Source organism: Silene latifolia, chromosome 4 (genome assembly GCF_048544455.1).
Source record: "Silene latifolia isolate original U9 population chromosome 4, ASM4854445v1, whole genome shotgun sequence".
NCBI classification, from domain to species: domain Eukaryota; kingdom Viridiplantae; phylum Streptophyta; class Magnoliopsida; order Caryophyllales; family Caryophyllaceae; genus Silene; species Silene latifolia.
The window spans coordinates 65,435,711-65,451,020 of NC_133529.1; the positions used below are offsets into that span (position 1 = coordinate 65,435,711).

At 38.2% G+C, this 15,310-nt stretch overlaps 1 long non-coding RNA gene across 4 annotated transcripts; it reads left to right on the forward strand.

The window, feature by feature from the left end:
• The first annotated feature begins 11,709 nt into the window (after positions 1 to 11,709).
• Positions 11,710 to 14,523, forward strand: LOC141652270 (uncharacterized). Of its 4 annotated transcripts, XR_012547092.1 has the most exons (6): positions 11,711 to 11,910; positions 12,021 to 12,105; positions 12,195 to 12,328; positions 12,867 to 12,901; positions 13,029 to 13,151; positions 14,079 to 14,523. It is a non-coding gene; the product is annotated as an uncharacterized LOC141652270 (long non-coding RNA). The 4 variants fall into 4 exon arrangements; XR_012547093.1 differs by having other exon boundaries at positions 11,710 to 11,910; positions 12,018 to 12,105; positions 13,029 to 14,523; XR_012547090.1 differs by having other exon boundaries at positions 11,712 to 11,910; positions 13,029 to 14,523.
• The last annotated feature ends 787 nt before the right edge of the window (positions 14,524 to 15,310 follow it).

Sequence of the window (15,310 nt, forward strand, 5' to 3'; positions counted from 1 at the left end):
TGTGCATATAGTTGCAACTTCACTTGTGCATATTGGATATTCCCCACGTTGAGAAATTACAACATTAACATTGTGAATGTTTAAAAAGTACATTTAGAACGTTTAGAAAGTACATTGAGAAATTACAATATTAACATTGAGAAATTACAACAATGACCAATTAGAACTACTGTAACTTGACCTAATTTGTACATTATGAATGTTGAAAAAGTACATTTACAACGTTTAGAAAGTACATTGAAAAATTATAACATTAACATTGTGTTAAATGGCCATTTATCCTAATTTGACCTAATCTGAACTTTTTAAATATAAAATGGGTATATACAAGTTGAGGTTCAAACGGGTTTAGTAGTTGGAATAAAACAAAAAAAGAATGGACTTATGGGATAATAGTATGACTCAATTTTTTAAAAATGCAATACAACAATGGCAAAGAAAATTGTAAAGTATTTCAAGCGAACAATAGCAACTTACGAGTGCGATTGAAGTTATGTCTATTCCCGGGAAAAGCTGCAACTCCATTTTTACACGAGCCTCGAACAATTCATAAATATTTTCATCGCTTAAACCTGGGCTGGGTTTCGCTAATACAGTCTGCATGAGAAAGTAACGAAAGAGGGAAGTACAGTATTTCAAAATACATACTGCACACAGCGTTTAAGATCATATGTTCAAAAGAGTGTATGTAAATGTACTTACATGCACAAGCGTGGTAAAAAAGAACCGCTTCGGAGTACCAAGATTATTTTCTTCCTCTTTACAATTCAAATATGATGACCATCAACCAATTACAACACTCGAAACATGTTCAGATGGCTTTAATGACCACAAATGCATTCGCATTGGAAAATAAGTCTTGTACGAATATAAGTCCTCACTAGAGCAAAAAAAAAAAGGAAACAAGGAAAAATATATCAAATTACTTGTCAGGTGTGAAACAGAAATGTTAATTTAACAAGTTCATATTTTAGATTACCTGGACCGACGATTGTTAGTGCCCCGGTCACTGAAAACATATTCAGCCACTTGAAGGTGCACCGCAGTAAGTGGTGTTAACACATTGGTGTCATCTTGGATAGCAGAAAACAGCGGATCAAAACGAGATGACAGTTGCTTGTTGCAGGATAGAGGTATATAGGTAGGACTTACCATGAAATGAATCATTTTGGCACGTGGAGAAGATTCACCAGTGACAGGGCAATCCAGTTTAACCCCTTTAGTTGCGGCTAACCTTGCCTCACTCTCAGCAAAGTCTTTCTCCAACTCTAAATCGAACGAAAACTCACCAGTGACGGGTACGAATGAATTTCTCCACTTAGCACATTGTTCTCTGTGTTTAGCACGAGCAAGTTATAATTTGTACGCTTTCTCGGCTGTATTTGCTACAGCAATAAACTGTTCATCTTCCTCCAGTGTGCTGGATTCCCACGTCGGTGCACATGACACATCTTCGGTACCACCACCATATGTCAAATATACAAATTCAGTTGCTGAATGGGCCTGTTTGAAACACTCTCACCTGGGAAACATTGCAAACCAATCGCGTATTTCTCATCTAACACAACCATATCTTCCATGACTCTCTTTGCTGAAGCAGTGTAGTCGTCTGCAAACTCCTGGACAAGGGACATTATAATTAATGCCAAGGCGCGTCTCAGTTTGGAAAGCAGCACATTAACATATCCAATAATTTAAAGGTACATATTTAGTGCTATGAAGGTACATTTGGAATAATAATCGAAAAGGTGCGTATGTAAACAACCACATCTAACAAAGAAAATATTTCAAAGTGAATTTTGAAAAGGAATAGTGAATATTTCGAGAATCAATGGATATACCTTCGGAGACGAGTACAAAATTGGAGATTTTGTATCAGTACTAACATCCCTCGACACTCTCCGTACTTTTTCAACCACTTTTCTACGTGGATGAGAAAATCTAATTCTTTCCATCAGTCGACCTTTTACACGACCAAGACCAAACTGACCAGCTTCTATCTCCTGCTTTTCCTTTGAGAAAAGTGCAGCAGATGTCCAATTCAAAAGAGTATAGTAATCTCTTTTTAGGATTCGTTTTTTCATGGACAACACGGTCAACATAAACAAGCTGCAAGTAAAAACCGGATTATGACTGGCAAATGGCAGGTTTTAAAACCATAATAACTAACAATAGATGTAACACAGAAGATTTGTACCATTAGAAACAGGAGAGGTCCACCAAAGTGATTCTTCTTCCTCTTTTTCACTCAATCCTTTGTGTTAAACCGTAAACTCTCTATAACAAATTGACACCAATCGAGCTGACCAATGGCAGACACATTCTTCAGCGATTTTAGTACATGGTGATTGACGAACGGCTTCTGATTGTTTCGCATTAACAAAGATACAGCAAGCACCACAAAATTAATCTTAAATTGATCACTGTAATCATCATGACAAATAATGTGTTCTGCAAGGGTCTTGATATCCACTTGACCATCAACATGAAATTGAGCTTTCCAATGCACATAAAACGCGTCACATTCCGCATCTTCGTCACTAGAGCATGAAAGTAAAATAGATTTTCCTCCAATTGGGAGGCAAACAGCATCATGGATACAAGAAGCAGACACACGAAAGCGCTCTTTATCAGGTAGAATGATGAAATCAGAATACGGGTTGTAGTTCTCAATTAACCAATAACCAAGGCGTAAAAGAAGCCTTGTAACCCTTAGCCAGAATAATGAAGAAAAACCAATCTCTTCCAGAGCACACCATTGATTGTAATCAAGGTGTCTAAGGACATCAACAAAACTTTTAGGTGACATCCGGGTGGTAATACGGGAGAACATTGGAGTAGGATCATCAACAGTAGGACTGAGGTTGTTCAGCCTCGGAGAAATATGGCGTGTAACAGTTCTAGGATCGCCTTTGCGCTTCAATAACTGAAAGTAGTTTTGCATGTAATATTAATGAGTTGTGTTGTGTTGTACACATTTCAAGAAAAAAATGTCCTATCAGTTTTATTGAAATGTGCATTATCTACAACAAAAATGTGCACGCAATTATGACCTTTTGCATGTGGTCTTAAATTGATGCAACTTAGGTTAAAAGTACTTAAAATTCAACAAAAGTCCAAAAAAAGCAAAAATTAGGTCAAACTAAAGAACAACAAACAAATCGAAATGTATAAGCAAGTTACGAAATCAACAAACAATGCGACAGATACAAATTCTGATAGCATGCAAATGAAAACGCAAATTTCGATTTTAACAACAATACTGAACTCAAAATTCATCAATAAATGAATAATCCGGCAAAATGAACATAAGAAACATTAATTTAGGTTACATTAGAGTTACATAAAACGGACTAAATAAATTAAGGACGAAATCGAAAAAAGCTTGAAGCTAAACAGTATATACCTTCATGATGAAATAGGTAAGAGAAAATCCAACAGAAATATGAAAATGCAACTCTACAGAGAATAAGGAAACAGAAATAGTTGAAAGGTTAACAAAGGTCGGAATCCAAGGTTGAAAGCTTAACGAAGCTAAACAAGATATACCTTCATGATGAAATAGGTAAGAGAAAATCCAACAGAAATATGAAAATGCAACTCTACAGAGAATAAGGAAACAGAAATAGTTGAAAGGTTAACAAAGAAGGGGCATGATGAGAGAGAAAGTTAGAGAGGGAATATTCTCTGATTTTAGGCATCAACTGTTTCGCAGCAATGGCTCGAAAAAAAGCTACGTCTCATCCTGCTGTAATGGACAAAAATACTAAATCAAATAAAAATAATAGTTCATCATCTAATAATAATAATAGTAGTAATAATTCAAATATTAATCAATTACAACAAATTAATTCTAAAATTTGCCCTTAGAATATTTTAAATTTATTTCACAAACAAATCATATAATACATAACTTTATCCCATTAATTCCAAATTAAACATAAAATTATGTAATAAATCAAAATTAAAATTTTGAATATTCTAAATAAGTTTATAGAACCTGGAAATGACAAATTTTTAGGTCCAAAAAATCGAATTTATAATTATGACTATTTAAAGTTGCTATTTATTAATTTTACAATATAAAAATCAGTAAACATCCAAATCAAACGAAATTTGACATGCAACTTTAGATCTGATGTTCATATCATATATACAATATTGGGAAATATTTTCATGCCATAAAATTCATTTTAGCTATTTTTTCTAAAATAGTCACTATTTATGTGATTTTTACATCTAAAAATCATAAATCATGCAAAATGAAACCATTTCATCTCAAAATTTACATACAATGTGTAAATATTGCATGTGACATACTAAAATTTCATGGGCAGAGACGAAGTCTAACTATTTTTAACCAAAATACCTCTATTTAATCATTTTTTATCATGTAAAAATCATAAATCATGCAATATAAAACCATTTTATACGAAATTTTACATACAATGTGTAAAATATGCATGTGAGGTCGTGTAAAAATGTCAAGGTCAGAATCATAGTCTAACTAATTTTAGCATTTTAAATGTCATTTTATTCAATAAAATGTAATAAAAATACTAAAATCATATTAAAGAGCAATAAAATACCATAAATCATCAAAAATGACCTAAAATCAATTTAGGACCAGAATGTTTATCATGCAAAAATTTCGTGCTCTTTATCATCATAAATCACAAATTTCAAGTTTTATATGTTAACATTTTAACTCGGAAAAATAATAACCGATTATGCATGCAACAACTCTTACTCTGATACCAATTAAAAGATTCATTAACTTCTTATTAGACACTTCTAATAACTATATATATTAGTTTAGTCATAAACTAATCTAGATCTTATGCATGCATAACAAAAATGATACAAAGTAAGAAGAAATCGATTAATCTTACATTGAGGGCCGAATGGATTATACTAATCGGTCTCCTACCAATTAGTCTTCTTAAGTAAATCCAAGTGCTCCAACAAAACCCTTAGAATTCAATAGTAGAATCTACTCCTCAAGGATTGTACCAAGGAAATCACTCTTAATACAAGTACTAATTTAGTTACTAGAAATTAGTATTTGTGTCTTAAAATAACAACTAATATTATTAGTTTACTACTTCGAGTAATGAGACAATAATATTAGAGATTTGTGAGATTTATTTTCTAGTATGTTCAACAACAAAAACTAGAGAGATGAGTTATTATCAAGGTGATGAACTTATTAGAATGAATTGTGTAGAATAAGAAGATGAAAAACTCTCCTTATTCACTTAGGGGGCCGGGTGGCATTGGGTAGAATGCCCAATACTTGCACAAAGTTCTTCTTCTCAAGTCACATAGTGTAGGGCTAGGTTAAGGTCTATTAAGGACATAATCATTATGCCTAATTCTCAATTAGAGCACCAATTAAATCCTAAATCTACCCTATCCCTCCATTTACACGGCACCCTTAGATAAAATGGGTCCATTTTAAGTTTGTCAAATGTAAATTTGTGTAGTGTGACATTTTGGACATGTTACTAGACATGTTGTTTTAATAATGCATTTTTAACTTATTAAAAATCATTATATAAACAAAATAAATCACATACAAAAAATTAACTAGTAATTCACAATTACAATTACTTAAAATGGGTCATAGAATTATAAATCACAACTACTTGTATTTATAATAAACCATTCATTCTTATTTTAATTGTTTCATAAACAATAAATAAACCTTAAGTAATAAAACAATTTAATTACTTAGTACGAATCTTATTTAATCAAATTACAATAAGATACGTAATTTTACTCACAAAATCATTTGTCAATTTTAAGGAATTAATTAACTTGTATCAATCATACAATCAATTAATTAATCAATTAAGAATGTTTCCCTAGAGGTATGACCTGAAGGGATCAACTGATCACCACCGTCATACGACAGTAATGTCAAACTCTAGCCAGCCAATCATTACCTATTAATGTGGATCAGTTGACAATAAAATATTATATTCCCTTTAGCATTCTTAATATGAGATTTAAACATGTGATCGCATTATTGTCGAGGACTAATATTCCAACAACAGGTTCCAAGCATCCCACAAATGCTTGGTGGCGACTCTGAACATCTATTACATCGTTTCGAGACCCTTGCCGAGACGAAACCGACCGATCTAAAACGATCCAGTCGAAAGCATTTTTACGCCGCCGAGCGTGGCTTTCAAAAGACCGCTGCACGTCCACAGATCGGCTGGGCGTCGCAGGTGGGCCCGTGTCTACAATGAGTAATGTAGCTGCGGGAAGGATGAAGAATGAAATTTATTCACAAGACTTGTCGCGGGATCCAAAAACTATGCATTGTCGGTCTTACACTGAAGAGAAACAACTCGAGGAAGCTTCAAATTCACCCGGTTTTGGACCTCGTCACAATTTGAGGTCTAACTCTCAATTCGTCTAAGAAGCCATGGTTCCAACCATCCTATTTCACATCTTGGGTGATTTTGGGATGTTTTTGTCTTGGATCTTTTATCTCCAAGAGTTACCAATCAGAAATTAATTGAAGAATCATTGCAAAGGTACCAAGGGGACCCGGTTTTGAACAATGAGCTAAATGTCGCTTTCAACCTTTCCTCTTTAGATCCAACAAAGCTCAAAGGACTTTTGGGAGCTGCACAAGAGCCTTACACGGTTCCATAGGCCACCAAGTCAGTCCATATTGCATAAATAAGGAGTTGAGCAAACAAACAAGGAGGGTTGGACTATTAGTTTACTTTATCATTTCTTTGCTTTATGTCCTTTCCATTTTCAGTTTGTGTAAGGTCTTTTAATGTCCTAGGCTGTCGTTTACTTGTACAATAGCAGCTCCTTTTGTGGCCCTTAGATGTAGTTTGTAATTAAGGGCCAAGATTGTAAGGCTTGGTCTATAAAAACCAAGCAACCCTAATGAGAATTTCAGATTGATTTTAAGATTAAAATGATGAGTTTGAAAACTGAGTTTTCTACTTGCTTTCTTCTTGCTTAGTGCGGAAAACCCCTCATTACTTAGTGTTTGAGGAGGAATTTAGTTCATGCTTAGTGATCTTGAACGAGTTTCCGAGTCTTGAGCTTGCTTTGTGATCTCGCTCAAGTCATATCCCATGTTCTTAGTCGATTTTCAGTCATCCCAAATACTCCTTGTGTGTGTTTATTTTTGTAGATACCCAGTATCTTCTGAGACTCCAACAAACACCTGATGATTATCGGACTATAACATGCTTTGGAATCGCGGCGTTTGATCGACAGTTTGTGTACAACTTTACGTCGGAAAACTTAAAACGATTTCAAAAAAAAAAAAACATTTCAAAACAATTCAAAAATACCTGGAGTGTCTAATGCACGACGACGGGGTCGCAATGACACTAACTAGAGTCAAAACCGACACCGGACCAAAAACCGACTCAAAAATTCAAATCCCGACTCCAACAACGAGTCAAACTGAGTCAACCACAAAAAATAAACCATTTCAAACCTTCTATGCTAAGATTTCCCGGATTTATGAATGGTCAAGTACCAAACATATGACTACAAATCCTAGGATAGAACAAATCATGATTGCTCTTGTGTGAAAGCGACAAGACAACTTGAAGACCCGCGACGTGGCTCGCGCCTCTTTGAGCAGCCCAGGTGGCCACGTGGCTCAAAACTCACACAACCACTCATTTTCCAATAAATACCCCTCAAATGCCCCCCTTTGAGAACTTACGCGAGTGTCCGCCCCCTCTTTTCTCCCTTAAAATTCTCGACTCGACTTCTTAAGTCACAATCCGACGCGTATTTACGACCTACCGATCGTAAATACAAGCCTTACACATTGTTTGGTACCGTCATCGTGCGTTAAATCACTTGACCGACCACTTCGACCACTACACCGTCACTAATCTTAAAACACTCTTTTTACTTACCAAAACAGTTTTAAACCGAGTTTTTTCCGACCAAACGAGTTGTTACACTTACGTCGGTCACTCGCCATAACCAAGCATGTAAGTATGAGGGTGTAAAAATCCTTCTTTTATCATGTTTTTATTTGTTTCATGACTATAACATGCTAAAACATGCATAACATGAACCAAAACATGGAATAAACGAGCCAAAACTGATTTTTGGCCTGAGACAGAAGCCCCTTGGTATGCAGGCATGCTCGCGCCTCAATGGGGTGTCCAGGTCAGAACTCAACCGTGTTTGTTCTCGTCTTTCCCCTTTAATCCATTTTCATATTTGTAATCGGTTTTTACCATTTCAAATATTTTCAAACCCTTTTTGTTTTATTTCATTTGTTGTAACCATAAAACATTTTTCACCCTTGATTCCTCATACCATGACGGTTAAATCCGTGTTTCGGTGACAATATTTGGTTAATAACATTTAAAAGGTATTTTAAAACCTTTTATTTCATTTCTTTACATTTTGGAAGGTATTTTAAAGCCTTTCATCATTTCTTTACATTTTCAAATAAATGTATTAGTCACCAACACAAAGTCATCCTTGGTTCTACATACCATGCCGGATTTTAACCCGGGTACGATGATAAGTACCGACTAATTATATTCAAATGAACTTAAAACAATTAGTTCATAATTATTTTCAAAACTATTCATGTCAAGTCGAACCCGACATCGAATATCGTCAAAATAATGATGATTATTCAAGTCTCGTTCTTCAAATCAACAAATACGGTCTAAACGACCCTTTCAAACCAAAACGGGTTCAAATACCCATTTTCAATACGTTTTAAAAACGTTTTTCAAAAGGTTAGAACATGGCATATAATCGTTGGTTGACCCGCGCCTCAAGCAGACCTTTTCCTTCTCATTTTCAAAACCAGGAGAGGCCCCTTTACATCGCCAACAGGCTCGCGCCTCATATGGTCGCTCAGTGCAGGTCACATTCCCTTTCCAAAGATTAGTCCAGGACGATCCCGACTCCGGTTAGCCCGGATATAAGACGGATCAGATGACTATTTGCTCATTCAAAATCATATTTGCAAAATGCTTTACTAAGACAAATGGATCACGTTATGCACCATAAACCTAATACGGTAAATGGATGTTTAATTTCCGTCTTGCATGCAAATCAACCATAAATCCAACTCGACATCTTATACTTGATACTTGGATTAAATCAACCAACTTATAAAGCTCTCACATGTTAGGTTTAAATTATTGGATGCGCATTCATGCATTTAAACCGTTTTATCAACTTTTGCATTCAACCAACCAAGATCGATCAGTAGAGGCCGCTACCGCGGGCGGGATTGGGTGTCTGATTAAAGGGCTTCCCAATACGTACCTTCACCTCTTACTCAGAAACTTTGGATAGTGGACGACCTTATCCAGGGCGTACGAGAGTCATTCTAGAGATAGGATGCTAAAGAGGGACGATTTCCTTATCTTTAGTACCTATGTCAAACGCTGCTTTGTGCTTCGATTTGACCGAGGTATAAAGTGGATTTCGAACGGGTTCCAAGCATCCCACAAATGCTTGGTGGCGACTCCGAACATCTCTAATCGTTTCGAGACCCTTACCGAGACGAAACCGACCGATCTAAAATGATTCGGTCGAAAGCATTTTTACGCCACCGAGCGTGGCTTTCAAAAGACCGCTGCACGCCCACAGATCGAACCGGGCCTGTAGGTGGGCCATGTCCACAGATTGGCGACTCCGCTGGGGATTGTGGTGAAAAATGGCTTCAACATTAGGGAATGTGGAGCTTGGTAATAATGGGTTTGCTTAACAGATAAAAATCTGGAGCAAGAATTTTGTGGTGTTTAGGCCGATGGGTAACGGCTTGTAGTGTGGTGCGGAATAGGGTCTCCGGCTTGATGTGGCCTGAGCACGAAATGGTTGGTAAATAACATGGGATCAGATTTCCATGTCTGGACCTTAAAGGTTAAGGTGTGATATTACGAGCTTGAGGGGGAATCCTCAGAAGCCTAGATAGGTCTCCCTGCAACAGTCTCTAGAAGGACTTAGGGGTGAAGCAGTTTTGGTTATGATCTTGAGGGGAATCCCCAGGATCCTAGATAGGTTTCCCTGTGGTAGTCTCTAGAAGGACTTAGGGGTGAAGGAGTTATGGTTATGATCTCGAGGGGAATCCCCAGGATCCATGATAGGTCTCCCTGTAACAGTCTCTAGAAGGACTTAAGGGTGAAGCAGAGCCCCCACTTTGACTGAGGCTTGGACAAGGCGAAAGTCAAAGTAGAGCCCCCGGGTCAATCGAAGATTACACCCTGGAGACCCAAACGACGTCAAGGCGGCTCGAAAGGATTCGGGCCAAGGACCTGCCGTCGGGAAGGGCGACGCCAAGGCGACTCGAGGGTACGAGCCAAGGACCTGTCGTCGGGAACAGTTTAGAGTCTGTCGACTATTCGTGCGGGTCGTTTAAAGTCCGTTAGACTACGTATAAAGGCTCGCCAGCCATAAGAAGGAGTCATACCTGAGGCATCTTCGGATATGTCCTTGCGCGTATGCGGACAAAGGCTCGCCAGCTGTGGTGCATATGTGAGGAGGACTCGCCAACCGCGATGCGTGGTAAGGCTAGCCAGCCGCGATGCGTGGTAAGGCTCGCCAGCCATGGTGCGTAACTGAGGAGGGCTCGCCAGCCGCGATGCGTGGTAAGGCTCGCCAGCCATGGGACGTATTTGAGGAGGGCTCGCCAGCCGCGATGCGTAGTAAGGCTCGCCAGCCATGGGGCGTATCTGAGGAGGGCTCGCCAGCCGCGATGCGTGGTAAGGCTCGCCAGCCATGGGGCGTATCTGAGGAGGGCTCGCCAGCCGCGATGCGTGGTAAGGCTCGCCAGCCATGGGCGTATCCGAGGAGGGCTCGCCACCGCGATGCATGGTAAGGCTCGCCGACCATGGGGCGTATCCGAGGAGGCTCGCCACCGCGATGGGTGGTAAGGCTCGCTTGACCATGGGGCGTATCCGAGGAGGGCTCGCCGGTCGCGATGCGTAGTAAGGCTCGCCACCATGGGGCATATCGAGGAGGGCTCGCCGGCGCGATGCGTGGTAAGGCTCGCCGACCATGGGCGTATCTGAGGAGGGCTCGCCAGCCGCGATGCGTGGTAAGGCTCGCCAGTCATGTGGCATATCTGAGGAGGGCTCGCCAGCCGCGATGCGTAGTAAGGCTCGCCAGCCATGGGGCGTATCTGAGGAGGGCTCGCCAGCCGTGATGCATGGTATGGCTCGCCAGCCATGGGGCGTATCTGAGGAGGGCTCGCCAGCCGCGATGCGTGGTAAGGGTCGCCAGCCATGGGGCGTATCTGAGGAGGGCTCGCCAGCCGCGGTGCGTGGTAAGACAAGCCAGCCATGAGGCGTATCTGAGGAGCGCTCGACAGCCGCGATGCGTAGTAAGCACTAGTAGAAAAAACCCCTATTACGACGCAGATATCGTGGCGGTTCTAATTGAAACGACGCGAAAAGCCTAATTAATTGGCGGGAACGAAATTTTTATGTAGGTAGGAGGTCTATAGTGGCGGTTTAAGTAAGAACCGACGTGATAACATAAGCTTTTTATGGCGGTTCCAAATAGGAAATGCCACCATAGGTCAATTGTGGCGGTTCTATTTAGAACCGACGTTAAGAATGACGTTAAAAGTTAATACAAAGTGACAATTTTTTGAGTAAAAAACCGCCATGATATGATTTAGTGTCGGTTTTTAATTAAAACCGACTTTAATAGAAAAAATAAAAGAAAACCTCCAAAACCCTTTAGATTATACGGAGTATTGATTGATCAAAGTTCCTTCTGCTGCTTCTTCATTTCCACAACGCCAAACCCTCACAATCCAATCCGGCAACCGAAAACATACTTTCCTCATGCCGCCCTCGACAACCCTCCATTTCCTTCTCACGCTGCCGTCGATACAAAGCCACCGTCCCTTACCCGCAAAAACTTCAAAAGGTACTTTTGTCCATATTTAATTGCAATTACAGTATCTTCATTTAAATCTTTATCAATTTAATCATATTGATTGTTATTGTATTATTGTATTGTTGAATTATACAAAGTAGCATCATCACCATCAAATGCGACGCCACTTCCCTTTCTCCCTCATTCGTATTCCCTTTCTTTGCCACCGTTGTCCGCCAATTTCTGGTAAGTTTACATACCCAATCAGTTTTTGAAATTTCATTTTTCCCCAATTTCCCAATCCCTAATCCAATTGATTATATTTGTGAATCAAGTCTACTTCAATATCTAGCATATTGAAATGCAGAGAATCATACGACTTGCTATGTTTTATGGAGGCCGATTGTGCTGCTTTGAATGTTCAGAGATATACTTCTTCAAAACCAAATACATCCTTCTCATCAAAACTGTAAGTTTTATATTCGTCTCTTGCTTCTATTGTTTCATCAAAGTCATTATGTTTTGGCAGTATGGCATTATTAATTTACATCTTTTTTGCTTGCTTCGTGGAAAATACTTTTCATACGACTCGCAAAGATTCATTTACTCTATGTTTGTCGGGTACCCTACTCTAAATCACAATGGAAATTGTAAAACTTGTTGTTTTCTAAATCTTTAGATTCATTTACTCTATATTTTTGGCACACACTCTAGTATGCTGAGATGAACAGAATATGTATTGTGGGTTTCTTCTCCATATCATGATTTTCCTCTCTACTAGGGAATTACTTGGTCATTTCTTATGGTAATTATAGAAATCTACTCGTAATTACTCCGTATGTTTTCCCTTCTAACTATATTCCTTTTCAATAAGGCAAAGGTGAATAAGATGGTCATATTATAAGAATAGGTTTTACCTTTCGTTTTTATTTTAAGGTCCGAGTCAAATACTTACTTCTAAGCCTTGAAAGCTTATCATATCTCACATTTGCATGGTTTTGTGGGAGATGGACCGCTTCATGATTCCTTTGCTTATGTATAGGTATTTCATAATACTAATTCAAAATACATAAATACGGAGTATTAAGTGTAAATGTGGCATTACTTCGTATAATTCTAATTAAGACCAATGTTTTTTTTTCCTTTTTCATTTTTGTTCGGGACTACAGTGCAAAAAATATCTTGAGGCTCCGCTTTACAATGGAGGAATCCTCCAAGACTACAAGGAATTGATGCAGCTTCGCCCACATTTTTGCTGCACAATCTCTCTAGTGGATTCTATACATTCACTGGTACTTCTCCCTTCTTATCATATTTACGATACAACATTACCCCGGTAACCATTCAGCTGTTTTTCAGGACCTCGTCACTTATTTGTTCCTTCATGGCCTTATAGCAAACGACAAACTAAGAGGCCGGGCTGATACATCCTCGTTCTCTTCTGATACTTATGCTCATAATAGTGATCAATTTTAGGATTTTGAATTGACTTTGCGCATGTTCATATACGACATTTCGCGGGTAAACTTGCTTATTGAGCAAACTTATCCTCTTCAGGTACTAATATACATAACTCTCTACCCCATTCCCACTGCCCAATTGCGTAGAAGTTAGAAACCCTTTTAAAAAAAACATCCCCTGTTTTCATCAGTTCTTATCAATTCATAATTAACAAAAAGTGATTCAATCAGTACGGTTTTCTCGTCAACTATCTTTTTAACGTTGTCAATCTTCCACTCACAATGTATAATTCATTGGTTTTTCGTATTATAAATTGGGGATTCCTTTATTATGGGCTCGATTACTTAAATTTTTGGTCTTTCTCCTTGTTTTTCCTGATTTTATGAATAGCATCCTGGATATTAAGCTTTATTTAACACCATTGTTCCACCAGTTCAATAACTTTGTAACTATAACATCAACTAAAAAATAGGTGTTGTTGTGTTTCAGCTTGCTGGCCATAGATATAACAACTGTCCTCACTGCAAAAGCCAAATTGCAGTAGCTTATGCTTCACATTTAACCCATTCTTTAGTGTCAACCAGGTCATGAAAGAGTGCTTTGGGTATGCCCACCCATTCCACACTTGCTTGTGCCAGTTAACTCTACTGCCGTTGTCCCTGATCCAGTCATAGCCATCTCTAATATTGCATAGATTCCCTGCAACATTCCACTGACCATTGCTGTAGCCCTGTCTGAATTCATCATTTGTTTTGCAGATTTTTTATCTGGAGTACCAACAAAATTAATAGCAGAAGGCTGTATTATAGTTGTCATTTGCTGTGTTGAACCTGCATTCTGATTTTGATCAATATCCTTAGCAGGCTGACGCTGACCTATTTTCTGGATTGGTTGCCACACTTTCTTAACTGGAATTTTTACTAGTTCCTTCCTCGCAATTCTACGATTTTCCCCATGTGTGTCCAATTCCCTTACACTTGTGACGCAGAGTGCTTTTTGATTAGTTAATTCAATGCTTTTTGATTGGTTTTTTCGTTGGAGCGTGTGGTACTCTCGATTATGTGTTTATTTGTTGGGTTGCATAAAAAAGAATATGTGTACCATCAGGCTTATTCAAGATAATGTCATTATGCATTTTTGTTTAAGGTGTGAACATTCAGAGAGGTGACATAGAAGCTGGTTTTTACACTAAGGGAGGTGACATACAAGTGACTAGAAGCGCCAAGGTGACATACAAGCTGGCCGGTTTCAAGATTTCAGGTACTTAATTTTGCTAATAGTGACCTTAAGATGTAGGACTCAACTCTGACCATGAGTATATCCAAGTAGGGAAGGGACGAGATGTTGGTCTAAACCAAATCTTATTGTTTGAAACAAAATTGGCATGTGGCAAATTAGAGGAGAGCAAACACCCTCAGTCCAGATGTCAGATGTGCACAGATAGGCCAACGTTTTGAGTTTTTTCGCATGCTTTTGCTACACTTGCAGTCGCTATTTTATGAAACTGTGATGTGACATTTTTAGTTTGCGTATATTATCTCGGTGAAAATTCCAAGAACTTGTAATATAGTATCAGTGTATTATTATGCCTTATTACTTGTACTTAAATTCAATGAAAAGTTGTAGATGATCACAAATTATTGTTTATTCTTGGAACATATTTATTATGTATATAGCCAACGTGCATTTGAGTTAATGCTAATCATAAGGTGGATTGATAGTTAAATGTTTATTGACTCTTAGGTTAATTTTTAGTAAAGTTAGACGGTTTAATAATGTTTGGTTTGCTTTTCTTACTATTGGTTTTGTTAAATGTATCTTTGCAGATTTAAGAATGTCAATTGACGAGATGAAGGATGTTAAAGAGGCGTAGGCTACCAACTATTTAGGGAATATGTAATGTTGATTAGTCTATTAACTAAGATGTGTATGTGATTATTTATACACTTGGATGTATAATTTTGAACATGACATTATTGTTCTGTTGGAT